Source organism: Scyliorhinus torazame, chromosome 10 (assembly GCF_047496885.1).
Source record: "Scyliorhinus torazame isolate Kashiwa2021f chromosome 10, sScyTor2.1, whole genome shotgun sequence".
NCBI classification, from domain to species: Eukaryota; Metazoa; Chordata; class Chondrichthyes; order Carcharhiniformes; family Scyliorhinidae; genus Scyliorhinus; species Scyliorhinus torazame.
This window is the reverse complement of record NC_092716.1, coordinates 36185547-36199043: the sequence shown is the minus strand read 5'-3', so window position 1 is coordinate 36199043 and position 13497 is coordinate 36185547. Positions and strand designations below refer to the sequence as shown.

The window sequence follows — 13497 nt, the reverse complement described above, 5'->3', positions numbered from 1 at the left end:
GCTGCCGAATGCACAATAGAATTACTTCAAAGACACAAGCATCAAGTTTAACCAAGCTCACTGGGGCAACTCTTGGTTTACAATAACCATGAGATTTAGCCTTTCTGAACTTAAGCATCTGCACTTAGGTTATGGAATGCTCATTTATGTTTAATGCAGTTACAAACTTTGTATAATGTTCTGTTTACCGGACACATGCATTCATAAACAAAAAAGATCGGCAGAGAGAAAGCTCAAAGTTTTTGATGCAGAGATACACTGGTTATTATGGGGCCTTCGCAGTATTGACAGTGACTGCACATATTCCTAGGATTCTTCATTGATCTGGTGCAAATAATTAATTGCTGCATTCTTGTTGCCCCTCTGTGCTTCCAGCGCTGAGCGGATCACTTCTCTGTACATGTCAGGGAACATATCCTGAATGGATTTGAGATCTTCCTCGCTGTACAGATTTTGTGGAGCAGATACATGTGTTGGTGCTGCAATTGGAACCATTCCTTGTGTGTCGACAGTTGCACTCCTGTAATAGGCACATATCCTAGTCCCTGTTGGTAAACAGTGGGCATTAGCACCACTGGCTGTGGCTGCACCAACATGTTTGGCGGCAGTGTTGCATAGGACATAACAAGGTTGATCATTCCTTCCTTATCATCACCCTGCCTCCCACTAAGGCTGTACCATTCATCCATGACTTTGCCCTCTTTTAGTAATTCCGGGATAGTGATGTGAGTCCAAGCAATTCTATCGTCCATGGAAAATGTTCGTTCAGCAAATATCTCCAAGTAAAATGAATCAACACAAGGTGGCACAGTGCATTAAATAACTTTGTTCCATCGTGGGTTTTTTGCCCCATTGTGTGCTGTAGGTGTCTCATATACTGCATATCCAAGACGTATTCTGCAGTACGGGTCTATACGTGTCATTCTCTAGTTTTTTGCCAGTTTAGCCTGTACCACATTGATGCTCAGTCTACCCATAGTAGCCATGCCTGTTCAAAACTGTTGAGCTGCCATGCATCAAGTTGCACTTGCTGCTGTTGCTGAGTTGGTACAATGCGAAGGATGTCCTGTGGTAATTCTCCAATGAACATCACATAGCGGCCACCGGAAGCCGTCATCCATTTTCTTGATGTACTGGCGAGCAAGCATAAAACCAGGCTTGCTTACATTCAGTCAAACAACTCCAAAGCTGAAATATGCGGACCCCTCTGGGTGGCGATGGTGACGGCCGCCACATCCGATCCGGCCGACCTGCGCTCGTCTCCCTCCTGCTGGGCCTATTTTTCCTTAATTAATTCACTCAATGGACTGTTAACTTTGCTCTAGATATTGTTACACCACTGTTACTTCTCGCCTCAGCATCCTTGGACATATTTCATCTGCTCCTGGTGCTTTATCAACTTTAAGTACAGCAAACTTAAAATCTCCTTTTTATCAATTTTTCGTCTATCCAGAATCTCACTGTGACTTTGCCAACAACTTCTTCCTTTATAAAAACAGATGCAAAGCATAATTTAGTACCTCAATCCTGTTCTTTCCTGCCATGCATACATCGATTTTTTGATCTAAATCAGCCTCACCCCTCTTCCTTCGACCTGTTACTATTTGTATGCCTCCAGAAGATTTTTGAATTCCTTTTATTTTAGCTGCCAGTCTCTTGTCATACTCTCTCCTTGCCTCTATTCCATTTTTCACTTTCTATTTCTTTATTGTAAATTTCTGTGGTAACTTGCTGAGTAACCACTTACCAAATTAAGTTATTAATCTATAGCTTGGACTGTGACCTAGTTCAGTGATAAAATACTCAGAAAAGGATTAACATTTTTGTTTGTCGGTATTTGTTTCCTTATTTTGTCCTTGTGGTACACCAGATCATTTTTTTTGTTGTTTGTTTTTTAATAAATTTAGAGTACCCAATTATTTATTTATTTTCCAATTAAGGAGCAATTTAGCATGGCCAATCCACCTGACTTGCACATCTTTGGGTTGTGGGTGTGAAACCCACGCAGACATGGGGAGAATGTGCAAACTCCACACGGACAGTGACCCAGGGCCGGGATTCGAACGCGGGTCCTCAGCACCGCAGCCCAAATCCCATCCACTGCGCCACATGCTGCCCTCCAGATTATTTGTTATTGAGAATGTGGGCTGGTAAGTGACCAACTCTCTCACTTCTAACAATACTGATGCAATCTAACTCCTGGCAGCAAGCTGCTGGGGAATGATTCGTCTTCTAATCTTGCCTGTGAGCATGTGGCGCTCTCTCAACACCTCCTTATAGTGATGAAACTGAGATGAAGAATTCAGTGGTGAGGGCAGGTGTGGGAGAGAGACAGGAGGGAACAGGGTGGAAATCTGTTTCTAAGACCACAATGTTAATCATTGGGTTCTCCAATGCAGCATGGTACTGGGCATTGAAGGAGGCAGGTTCATGATTTTAAATGGACTACAATGTAACGTGCCAAGGAAGGAGTCAGGTGGAAATATTTTGCCTGGGTTGTATGAAGTTCAGACAATGAAGTGAGTTGAATAGGTTGAACAGATTCCTGTAATTAAATTAACGTCTTGATTCATTTTCAGGTATCAGCTTGGCTGACTAGGAAGCACTCTCATCTCTGGATGGGGAAGGGTGGCACGGTGGTGCAGTGGTTAGCACTGGGACTACGGCACTGAGGACCCGGGTTCAAATCCCGGCCCTGGGTAGCTGTCCATGTGGAGTTTGCACATTCTCCCCGTGTCTCCGTGGGTGTGAAAGATGTGCAGAGTAGGTGGATTGGTCATGCTAAATTGCCCCTTAATTGGAAAAAAAAATAATAATTGGGTACTCTAAATTTATAATGATGTGAAGTTGATGGGTACAAACCCCACAGTACAGTCTTGACCAGAAAATCTAGCCTGATAATTCAGTGCTGTGGTGGTGGTGTATTTCATTGTCAGAAGTGCTGTCTTTTGGATGAGATATTAAATTAATTCATCAAATACCTTACAGATGGATATAAAAATTCCATGGTATTATATTACAAGCAGAGAAAGAGTTTATTTAATTTACTGCCCACCATGTTTCCCTTAAATGTACTGCCTGGAACCTTGCAATATGCAAAGTAGAGTACCCCTCATATTTGCCTATATAACAATGGTTGGACTTCAATAACACTCCAGTATTTGCAAAGCACTTTGGGGTGGCTTGATATGTAAGAAGGTACAATATGAATATAAGGGGCTGGATTCTCCATTTCAGGGATTATGTCCGCACACCATTGTGAAAATTGTGGTCTTTTACTCCAGAAAAACTGGCGTCAAAAGGCCACAGATTCACTGCCTTGCAGGGAGCTAGCAGGCAGCTGTCGTGGAGCACACAGCTCCATCTGCCGATACGGCCCCCCGCACCTCCAGGTCAGAGGCTGCGCATGCACACGGTGGTGGCCACAGGGCTGCGCCATGCTCCATGGCGGACTCAGACCGCGGACCAGGACCGCAAAAATAGTGCCCCGATCGGCCGCCGGCTCGCCAGCCCGCCAGCCGGGAGCACCAGGTCAAAAATACCCCAGTTCCGAATGAGGCCCCCCACCCCCCCCCCATCCCCCCCCCCCCGATCGGCCCGCCCCAACTGTGGAGGCCGCGGACTGAGTTCCCGGCCGCCTCACGAGTATCCCGAATGGCAGGACCATGAGTGGTCCACGCTGTCAGATATGTGGCTGGCCAGGAGAGAAGAATAGCGGGGCGGGGCTCAGGCAATGGCCTCAGGCGGTGGATAATGGGTGCGGCTTACTCCCTGAGTACGTCGCTTTTCGGGGGGGGGGGGGGGCGGAGAATCGCTGAACCGGCGCCAGTCCCGATTTCATGCAAGAAACTGGATTCTCCACCTCATCGGCAAACTCGATTTCAGCGTCGGGGTGCGGAGAATCCAGCACAAGTTCTTTCATTTGTTTTCCCCCAAGTCCTCTAAATATAATAATAAAACAAAACACCCATATGACTGGCAAGGATGGTTGAAACATGATTTCAAAGAAACCATTTTCGGATATAGGCCTCGCTGGTAAGGCAGGCATTTATTGTCCATCACTTTCCTTGGGAAAGTGGGTGGTCAACCTTCTTCTTGAGCCACTGCTGTCTATGTGTTAAAGGCACACCGACGATGCTGCAAGGTAGGGTTCCAGGATTTTGACCCAGCGACAATGAGAAAGAAACAAACCAGGAAACATTATAAATCAGCATAGTTAATAGTTTTTTAATATCTTTTGGAGAGATATTACTCTTTTTATGATTACACATAATTCTCACCGGTGCCTCATTGACTCTTCCTACGTTGCTCTCTAATTAAAGTCGAGGAGCTTCCTGTGTGAGTTCAATCACCCCATTAGTGTCTCTTTCTGGGGGAAACGTGGAGGAATAGAGTCATAGGACTGTTAATTAGTTTTAACAACAAGAAATAAAACATTTTTTAAACATGAAAGGTTGGATTATAATACAATACTCCTGGGAGGCAGCCGCACATTGGAGGGCTCCCATTCAGGAACGGCATTTTCGGGGTTTAACGCCCGGTCCCAGGGGCAAAGAAGGCGGCAAAAACAGGGAGAAGGCAATGTGAAGGGAAATGTCGAAAATAAGTTAAAAAAGGGCCGTGAAAAAAGCGGCTGAAAGTCTGTCGGGGAGTGGAAAGGCCACCGCGGGGACGGCAAGAAAAGTGGAGGCTGGGGCACCAGGGGAGGCCGCATTGCCCACGGCTGAAGAAATGACTAAGGTGGTGGTCGTGGAACTTGAAAGGCAGTTCACAAAACACACAGAGGCGATGAGGAAGGAGATGGGGGCGGTATTGAAAGTACTGGTGGAGGAGGCGATTGCCCCGGTGAGGGCGGCAGTATTGAGCGCAGTGGCAGAGGTGCGGGAGCAAGGTGAGGCACTGAAGGACGTGGAAGAGACATTATCGCAGCACAGCGATCAACTTACCTCGATGGGGAAGGAGATGCGGAAGGTGATAGAGATCAACAAGGGTCTTTTGGCGAGCCAAAATGGATGACTTGGAAAACAGTTCCAGGCGACAGAATCTGAGGATTGTGGGTCTTCCCGAAGGAGTGGAAGGCCTGAGGCCGACTGAGTATTTTGCCACGATGTTGGCGAAGCTATTGGGGGAGGGGGATGATCCCTTCCGATATGAACTGGATCGGGCTCATCGGCCGTGGAGGCCTGTACCAAAGGAGAGCGAGCCGCCAAGAGTAGTGACGCTGTGTTTTCATAGGTAGTGTGAAAGAGAAGGTCCTGTGCTGGGCCAAGCAGAAGCGGGTGGTGCAGTGGGCTGGAGCTGGTATACGCTTATATCAGGACTTTACGGTGGAGCTGGCGAGGAGGTGGCCTGCCTTCAGCCGGGTGCAGAAGGCGCTGTACATCAGTAAGGTGCAGTGCAGCATAGTATATCCAGCTACGTTGAGGGTGACCTACAAATCCAAGGACTTTTATTTTGGGACAGCAGAAGCAGCGGAGGAGTTTGTGAAGGAAGAAGGACTGTGGCTGAATTGAGAAATGGTCATGTCCCGATGTAGCCTCATGTAACTGTATTTTTCACTGCGTGCTGGTATATGTGCTAAATAAATCAACGTTGTATATATTTGGATGAGGAAAGAGATGGGACTTTCACTTGCAATGATGGTTCTTTGGGGCTTGGGTGTGTATGCGGGGTTTGTGTGTGAAAGGGGATTTCTTGGTTTTCCTGGGGCCAGGCAAGGGGGAAAGAGACCCAGGCGGGGGGCCTCCATGCTGGCCGGTTTAAGCCGGCCAGTGAACGGGAGTGAGGTGGGGGAGGGGCTGCGGCCATCAGACCCTGGCAGAACAGGGTCCGATGAGTCTAGCCGGGGTGGAAAGTTGGGGGGAAGGAACAGAGGTTGGGGGGAGGAGTTTTATAAGGGGAAGTGGAGGGGAGGAGTCGGGGAGGGGGAGGGTTTACAATTCATGGGTGTCATTTACGGTACTCTTTCGGGGATTGGATGGCATTGAATGTTTGGGGGGAGGTGGACTCTATAGGTCAATGGTGACCATAGGCGATTCCTGATCCCTTTTTCTTTTTTTTTCCCTTTGCTTTTCCCACCATGGGAGGATTTGTTTTATTTAATGCTTATATTGTCAGGTGGGCCGTTGTTTGGGGTGGTGGGAGGATGGGATCGTTGTTGTTGATAAGGGGATTGACTTTGTGCTTGTTACCGTTTACTGCTTGTTGGTGGGGTGTAAATTCTGAAGAAAATGTGAAAATGGAGAATAAAAATATTTTACAAAAAAAAATACAATACTCCTTTACTCCCCCTTAGCTTGACAAATGCACGTGGGGCACCGTGGCGCAGTGCTTAGCACTGCTGCCTACGGCACTGAGGACCCGGGTTCACAATCCTGGGCCTGGATCACTGTCCGTGTGGAGTTTGCGCATTCTCCCCGTGTCTGCATGGGTTTCACCCCCTCAAACCAAAGATGTGTAGGGTAGGTGGATTGGGTACGCTAACTTGCTCCTTAATTGGAAAAACATTATTGGGTACTCTAACTTTATTTTTAAAAAGCTTGACAAATACACATAAAACATAACAAATACATACAAATTTTAAGATTAACACGGATTACAAAGTACATCTTAAACTACAATGGTTTCATTCACATAAAGTCCCTTAAAGGTCACAGATTGGCTGTCATCAAATACCCTCCCCACTCTGAACCCAAGTTAGTGACTGTAGATTTCTCCTCAGAAACCACCTAAATGATTGTCACGTCAGAGCTTCCAAACTCCACTCCAAAAACAGACTTTGAAATCTTCTCTCATAAAGATGCTTTCCCTTGGTGGTTTGCATTCCAAAATCCAGTCCAGGCTTTACAAATGGCTCTTTTAAGTAAAGGTTCCACTCCATTTTTAACAGTGAATCCAGTCCAGGATTTACACCACCCCCTTTAGGACTCAGTTTGTCTTCAAGGTTTTCAGATAAACTATGAGGTCCAGCCACCGATTTCCACAATTATTTCAATAATGTCTCCCAAACTGTAGTAATTTCTCACAAAGGTATCTGCAGCACGACTGCAGATATCTTTCTGGCCTCGCATGCTCCAATGCTTTTTCAACTCTCTGTGACTTTACTGAACAGTAATCTGGTTTGTTTCCCAGTTGCCTCTGTTCTGTTAATTCCAGACTTCTTGGAAACCTCTATTCATTTCTCTAGTTTCCATAACTAGCTGCACTTTAGATTTTTGGCATCTGTTTTCTTGTTTTTTTAAAATTTAGTGTACCCAATTAATTTTTTCCAATTAAGGAGCCATTTAACATGGCCAATTCCCCTACCCTGCACATCTTTGGGTTGTGGGGGCGAAACCCACGCAAACGCGGGGAGAATGTGCAAACTCCACACGGACAGCGATCCGGAGCCGGGATCGAACCTGGGACCTCGGTGCCGTGAGGCAGCAGCGTTAACCACTGCACCACCATGCTGCCCTGGCATCTGTTTTCTGAACCATTACTCCATAGTACGGATTTTCTTCTCGCAATGCTGAGAGAGATGTTCTCTCTTTCGTGTTTTAAAACCAACTGTTTCCAACTGCTTCTAGGAGAGCTGTGAGAGCTGCTTTCTCACTACCGATCTCAAACTGCAATCAAATTAGGTAAACTAAAACTTAAAAGTTTCTCTATCATACAAGGCCCCAGTTGCTAAGCAACCACTGCTGGTTTATTTACTCTTTACGCCATAGTCCTCTCTAAGCACAATAGAATCATAGTTGGAATTGAAACCCAATACCCACACATACAAAGACCTTTGTCCAGCATGTAGCTAACTTTAGATTTTACCCTTCCAGGCACAGTCACATTAAATTAAACCCATTTAAAACTATACCTCATTTCTAATGTTTAAGTTTTAATGGGCAGCATGGTAGCATGGTGGTTAGCACAATTGCTTCACAGCTCCAGGGTCCCAGGTTTGATTTCCAGCTGGGTCACTGTCTGCGCGGAGTCTGGAGGTCCTCCCCGTGTGTGCGTGGATTTCCTCCGGGTGCTCCGGTTTCCTCCCACAGTCTAAAGATGTGCAGGTTAGGTGGATTGGCCATGCAAAATTGCCCTTAGTGTCCAAAAAAGGTTAAGTGGGGGTTCCTGGGTTATGAGGATAGGGTAGATACGTGGGCTTGAGTAGGGTGCTCTTTGTAAGGGCCAGTGCAGACTCGGAGGGCTGAATGGCCTCCTTCTGCACTGTAAATTTGATGATTCTATGATTCAATACAATTATAAATCCCTTAAAACTGTATTTGTTTTCCCAACACCAAAAGCTGCAACTTTGCCTCTGACCACTCCATATTTTGATTACGGAAAAATAGTTGTCCTGATTTTCAAGCTTTTGGTTCTTCTCCCATTTTTATAGGTTGCGCCAAACCCATATTCTGGCTGATAGAACAGGAAAACGATCTGCTGCCAGATTAATTATATTAATCCCACTCCAAACAAATGCACAACGACAAGCTGGGATGAATCCCTGCTCATACAAGCTGCCCCTCAGCTATTTTACGCCTGGTGGGGTATTAATTGGCTGAGAGTGAGAGTTCTGCCACCATCTGGGGAGGAAGTCCCAGGTATTCGGATGGCTGATAGCTCTGCAGTCCCAGCAGGTTTGAATATTAGCCATTGTTGGGACTGTTGCCGGTCCACAAAGAAGGTAAACACGGGCTATCAGGAGCGAGTGAAAGGGATCAGGGGTAGAGGTTGGGGTGGGAGAGGGTTAAAGGTGGGTCTGACCTTGGGGCAGGGTGCATCCCATAGGCATAGCAGGGACCCCCAAAGGAAGCTGCACCCCCCCACCCTTTGCCTGACAGCCCATGCAGCCAGAGCTGCTGTGCCTTCCATATGGCGCCACAGACAAAATAACGGCAGAGACAGGATGAGGCACGTAACTGGCAATTAATTGGCTCTATATTGATTTAATAGGCTCAACGGTGGCGGGCAACCCAATGCCTCCACCATCTCCCTTAAAATGGGGGACTGGTTGGAGCTGGTGGGTAAGCAGTGGCAGGCCACACACTGCATTTCATGAGCACCCCTGCCTTCAAATAAAATTCCACTCATAGACTATTAAATAAGTAATGCTAAACAATAGAAACCAGTGGTTATGCTGCAGTTGTGTCCAGTTTTGGGGGCCCTACCTCACCTCAAGAAGGATGCCAAAGCCATGGAAACTTTGTGAAAGAGATTTATTACAATTCCATCAGGGATGAGAGGCTTTCATTCTGAAGATAAACCAGGGAAACTGAAATTCTTTTCCGTAGAACAAAAAAGATGTGTTTGTGGTTAAAATGATGCGAGGTTTTGTTCAGGTATTTTTTTCTCTTTGCACTATCTTTTATTTTCCTTTTTATTTATAATGTTCTGATGCTAGGGGCTGGTTTAGCTCACTGGGCTAAATCGCTGGCTTTTAAAGCAGACCAAGGCAGGCCAGCAGCACGGTTCAATTCCCGTACCAGCCTCCCCGAACATGCGCCAGAATGTGGCGACTAGGGGCTTTTCACAGTAACTTCATTGAAGCCTACTCGTGACAATAAGCGATTTTCATTTCATTTCATGCTTTCACTATAGGAGTTTGGAGGTTTGAAGATGAGAAGAAAATAGGACCAAATGACAGTGGGGAATTTGCTATAAGGAGTGTGACTGTATTCAGGAGTTATAAAGAACATGCTGATGACTGCTACAAATGAGAACAGAGAAGCTTTTCCTCCCTGGAGAAAATTACTGATACTTAGCAATCTCTGTCGCACATCACCACCCTCTTGAATATTCAATATCTTACATTGAATATGTGACTTAAAACATTAACAACTGTATTAGTGGCTGACAATTTTCATCATTTTATGATCAACCCTCTTGATAGTCGAAGAATCTTCTTGGTGTTTGGCTAAAAACTTGACATCAAATCTCCTTTTGGCCCTATCCTCCTCACTTGCTGTATTTGATTCTTACAGGGATAAAAATGCTATAGAGCAGGGTTTACCATATGCAAGTGCTCGACTAAGGGGAGATGCTGGCATAGTGGTAATATCACTGGACTAGTGGTCCAGAGGCTCAGGCTAATGCTCTGAAGACACGGGTTCAAATCCCACCATGGTGCTGGTACAATTTAAATTTAATCAATACATTGATTAGCCAGCAAGGTGGCATCGTGGTTAGCACTACTGCCTGACAGCACCAGGGACCCGGGTTCAATTCCGGCCTTGGGTGCCTGTCTGTGTGGTGTTTGAACATTCTCTGCGTGTGTTTCCTCCAGGTGCTCCAGTTTCCTCCCACAGTCCAAAGTTGTGCAGGTTAGGTGGATTGGCCATGATAAATTTCCCCATTGTGCCCAGGGATGTGCAGATTAGGTGGATCTGCACATCCCTGAGGTGGGGGGGTGGGCCTGGTTAAGGTGCTCTTTGAGAGGGATGGTGCGGACCCGATGGGCCAAAAGGCCTCCTTCTGCAATGTCGGGATTCTATGATTCTATGAAATTTAGACGATAAGACTAGTCTCAGTTCAATAATGGTGACCGTGACAACTACCATTGATTGCTGCAAAAACCCATCTGGTTTACTTCCTTTAGGGGAAGGGAATTTGCTGCCCTTACCCGGTCTGGCCTACATGTGACTCCAGAACAACAGTAATGAGTTGACTCTTTTAAAAAAATTTAGAGTACCCAATTCATTTTATCCAATTAAGGGGCAATTTAGCGTGGCTAATCCACCTACCCTGCACGTTTTTGGGTTGTGAGGGAGAAACCCACCCAAACACGGGGAGAATGTGCAAACTCCACATGGACAGTGACCCAGAGCTGGGATCGAACCTGGGACGTGGGCGCCCTGAGGCAACAGCGCTAACCACTGCACCACCATGCTGCCCTAATGAGTTGACTCTTAACTGCCCTCTGAAATGGCCTGGGAAGCCTTGCTTTTCAAGGGCAATTAGGGATGGGCAATAAATGCTGGCTTGCCAGTGACACCCACATCCCATGAAAGAATAAAAACTGGTGACCTTTCATAACATTACTTGGGTTTTTAACACACCCAAGAGCACCTGAACAACTCCAACCAGACGTTTCAATTTTCCTTCAGTGGTTGTCACCATGACCGTATTGAGTCAGACTGTCAATTTAATGTTAATCAGTATAAAAGAGTGTTGTGTTCCCACTCCCATCAGAAAGTGAGTTGAGGCCACTCAGTCGCAATTCACATCAGTCTACCACATTCTTTGAAGTGAGAAAAAGATCTTTCGCATTAGTCTAGGCCAGCGTTGTCCAAATATTTTTCCGGGACCCACTTTTGCCAACTGGCCATCTTCGTGTCCCACACCAGCATACCTTGTGACACACACTGGTTGACTTTCGTGGCATACGTCATGTTCACTTACCTTTAATGCAAAAGCCTGCTTGGTCCTCATGATCTCACTCCAACCAGGTTCACAGGAGGAGAGGACAATGCGCATATCAGGTGCAGATTTCAGCCAGCTCCTTTGTGCCATCTTCAACTTTATGAAAACATCATGAAGGGCAAAGCAACAAAATACATTTTTTTTAACTCAGCACTAGGTACTCCTGGGAGATGCTACTCTAGAATGCTGACAGCCTCATGGACTTTTGGTGTGTTTTTAATGTGATATCACAGGTCAGCTACAGCAGCATAGTCTTTTAATTTGGAGTCAACCCTAAGTTAATAACTGACTCTAGGGTCTCAACGTCAAAAGAATTTTTCACCCACCACTTCTCTTTCAAAATTTGAAACTTCTCTCATTTGTCAGTATTTCCCTGCATTTAACACACGTGGGTTTTGCATGCTTATTTGCATTGGCACAATTGACAAAGCCATACCCCAAGAGATCATCTTTATACTGCTTTGTTCCTGAGTTAAGTTTCTTCTTTGTTGACTTTTAACCAGAGACCCTGGAGCTCTGCACAGAGATAACACAAGCACTGCTCTGTCCTGCCCTGGACTCTCCTGAGCAGCTGTCTTCAGCAGATTCTGTTGTGAGATCCTGTCTAATAGAGTCTCTTTCAATCTCTGGCTGTCTATTACTTTTAAGAAAGTTATCTACATTCATAGTCCTTTGCCAGTAGTGAGAAAATGGAAGCAACTCCATTCTGTGATTTGGAGCCAAAAGCACGTACAAGGTGCTTAATGTCAAATGTACATGCAGGGTGCGTGACCTGCTCTCTGCTGCCGCTTCTGGCTGGAAGACTACGCACAGCCTCATTTATTTTCATTTCAAAGGCGGCAGCGGCCGCCATTCTCAATGTAAAATCCGGTAGCGGCTGTTGGGCGCTCCTTCCAAGATTGGGACCACCGCCAGAACGGCGCGACCAATCACGCCGCGACCCTCCTGACACCCGCCCACGACTCACCCGCTGGGTCGGGACCTGCAGTTTGAGAAACCCTCTTCTAGGTGGACCCAAATGTAGTTTCCAAGGATTGGCGGGCAACACTCTAACTCACTGCACTGCTCAGCTACATTCCACAACAACAATGGCAACTGTGCATTTATATAGCACCTTTATCATAGTAAAACATCCCAATGGACTTCACGGGAGTGTTATCAAATAAAATGTTGACTCTGAGTCACATATGGAGATAGTTGGGTAGATGACCAAAAAGCTTGGTCAAGGAGGTAGATTTTAAGAAGCGTCCTAAAGGAGGGGAGAGAGGAGAGGTTTAGGGAGGGAATTCCAGAGCTGAGGGCCCAGGCAGCTGAAAGCATAGTTGCAATGGTTATCAGGTATGTTGAAGAGTGAAACCGTAGTTCTCAGCTACTAGTTTGCTTCTTTTTGATTTTTCCCCCCTCTTACCCACTCTCATGAAACACTTTTTTTTAATGCTGAGAGTTATTTTTGCATCACTGCCTTGGATGGCTGAACAGCTGAAGAAAGGTGATCAACAGCAGCCTGAAGGACCAGCAGCTTAGCCTTCTGGAACATAGCCGGTGAGGAAACGGCGCCGTCCACACCCCATTCTGCCCAGAACACATAGAGATCACAACTTTCTTTACTTATTTCAGAGGAACGATATATGAGGAGGCTGCACTTCGCCAGGTGAGCTATTTCTGATCATTGCAGCAGGACATGATGCCCACTGGACTGAGAGTGGGGGTAGGAAGTGCAGCAAGCTTTTCCTGTGGCTGTCAAAGTCATCAGCATTCTTAATTTTCTTGCCATAGGCTCCTGCTACAGGCTTGCACTCTGCAGTGGACCGTTGCATCAAACAGGTCATTAATGCCTTCCTTGCCAGAGTAAGCCAGCACAAGACTCTCTTGATGGATGTCAGTGGCCAGAATGAGAGAGTTTGAGATTCGCAGCAGTGACTGTCTGGTCTTGTGATCAGGGCTGCACACGTGTAGCTATCAAGGTGCCAGCTGCTTATATTGACAGAAAGGTTTTCACTCTATTACTGTTGAATCTAGTGGTCACCACCACTAGAGACTGTAAACTGCAAAACTTCAACAGCTGCTGGGGAACTCTGACCCAGCTAGCAGCCTGGCACT

At 46.2% G+C, this 13497-nt stretch overlaps 1 pseudogene; it reads right to left on the bottom strand.

The window, feature by feature from the left end:
• Positions 1-306: 306 nt before the first annotated feature.
• LOC140384796 (toll-interacting protein-like) overlaps positions 307-13497 on the bottom strand; it is a 74409-nt pseudogene continuing 61218 nt past the window's right edge.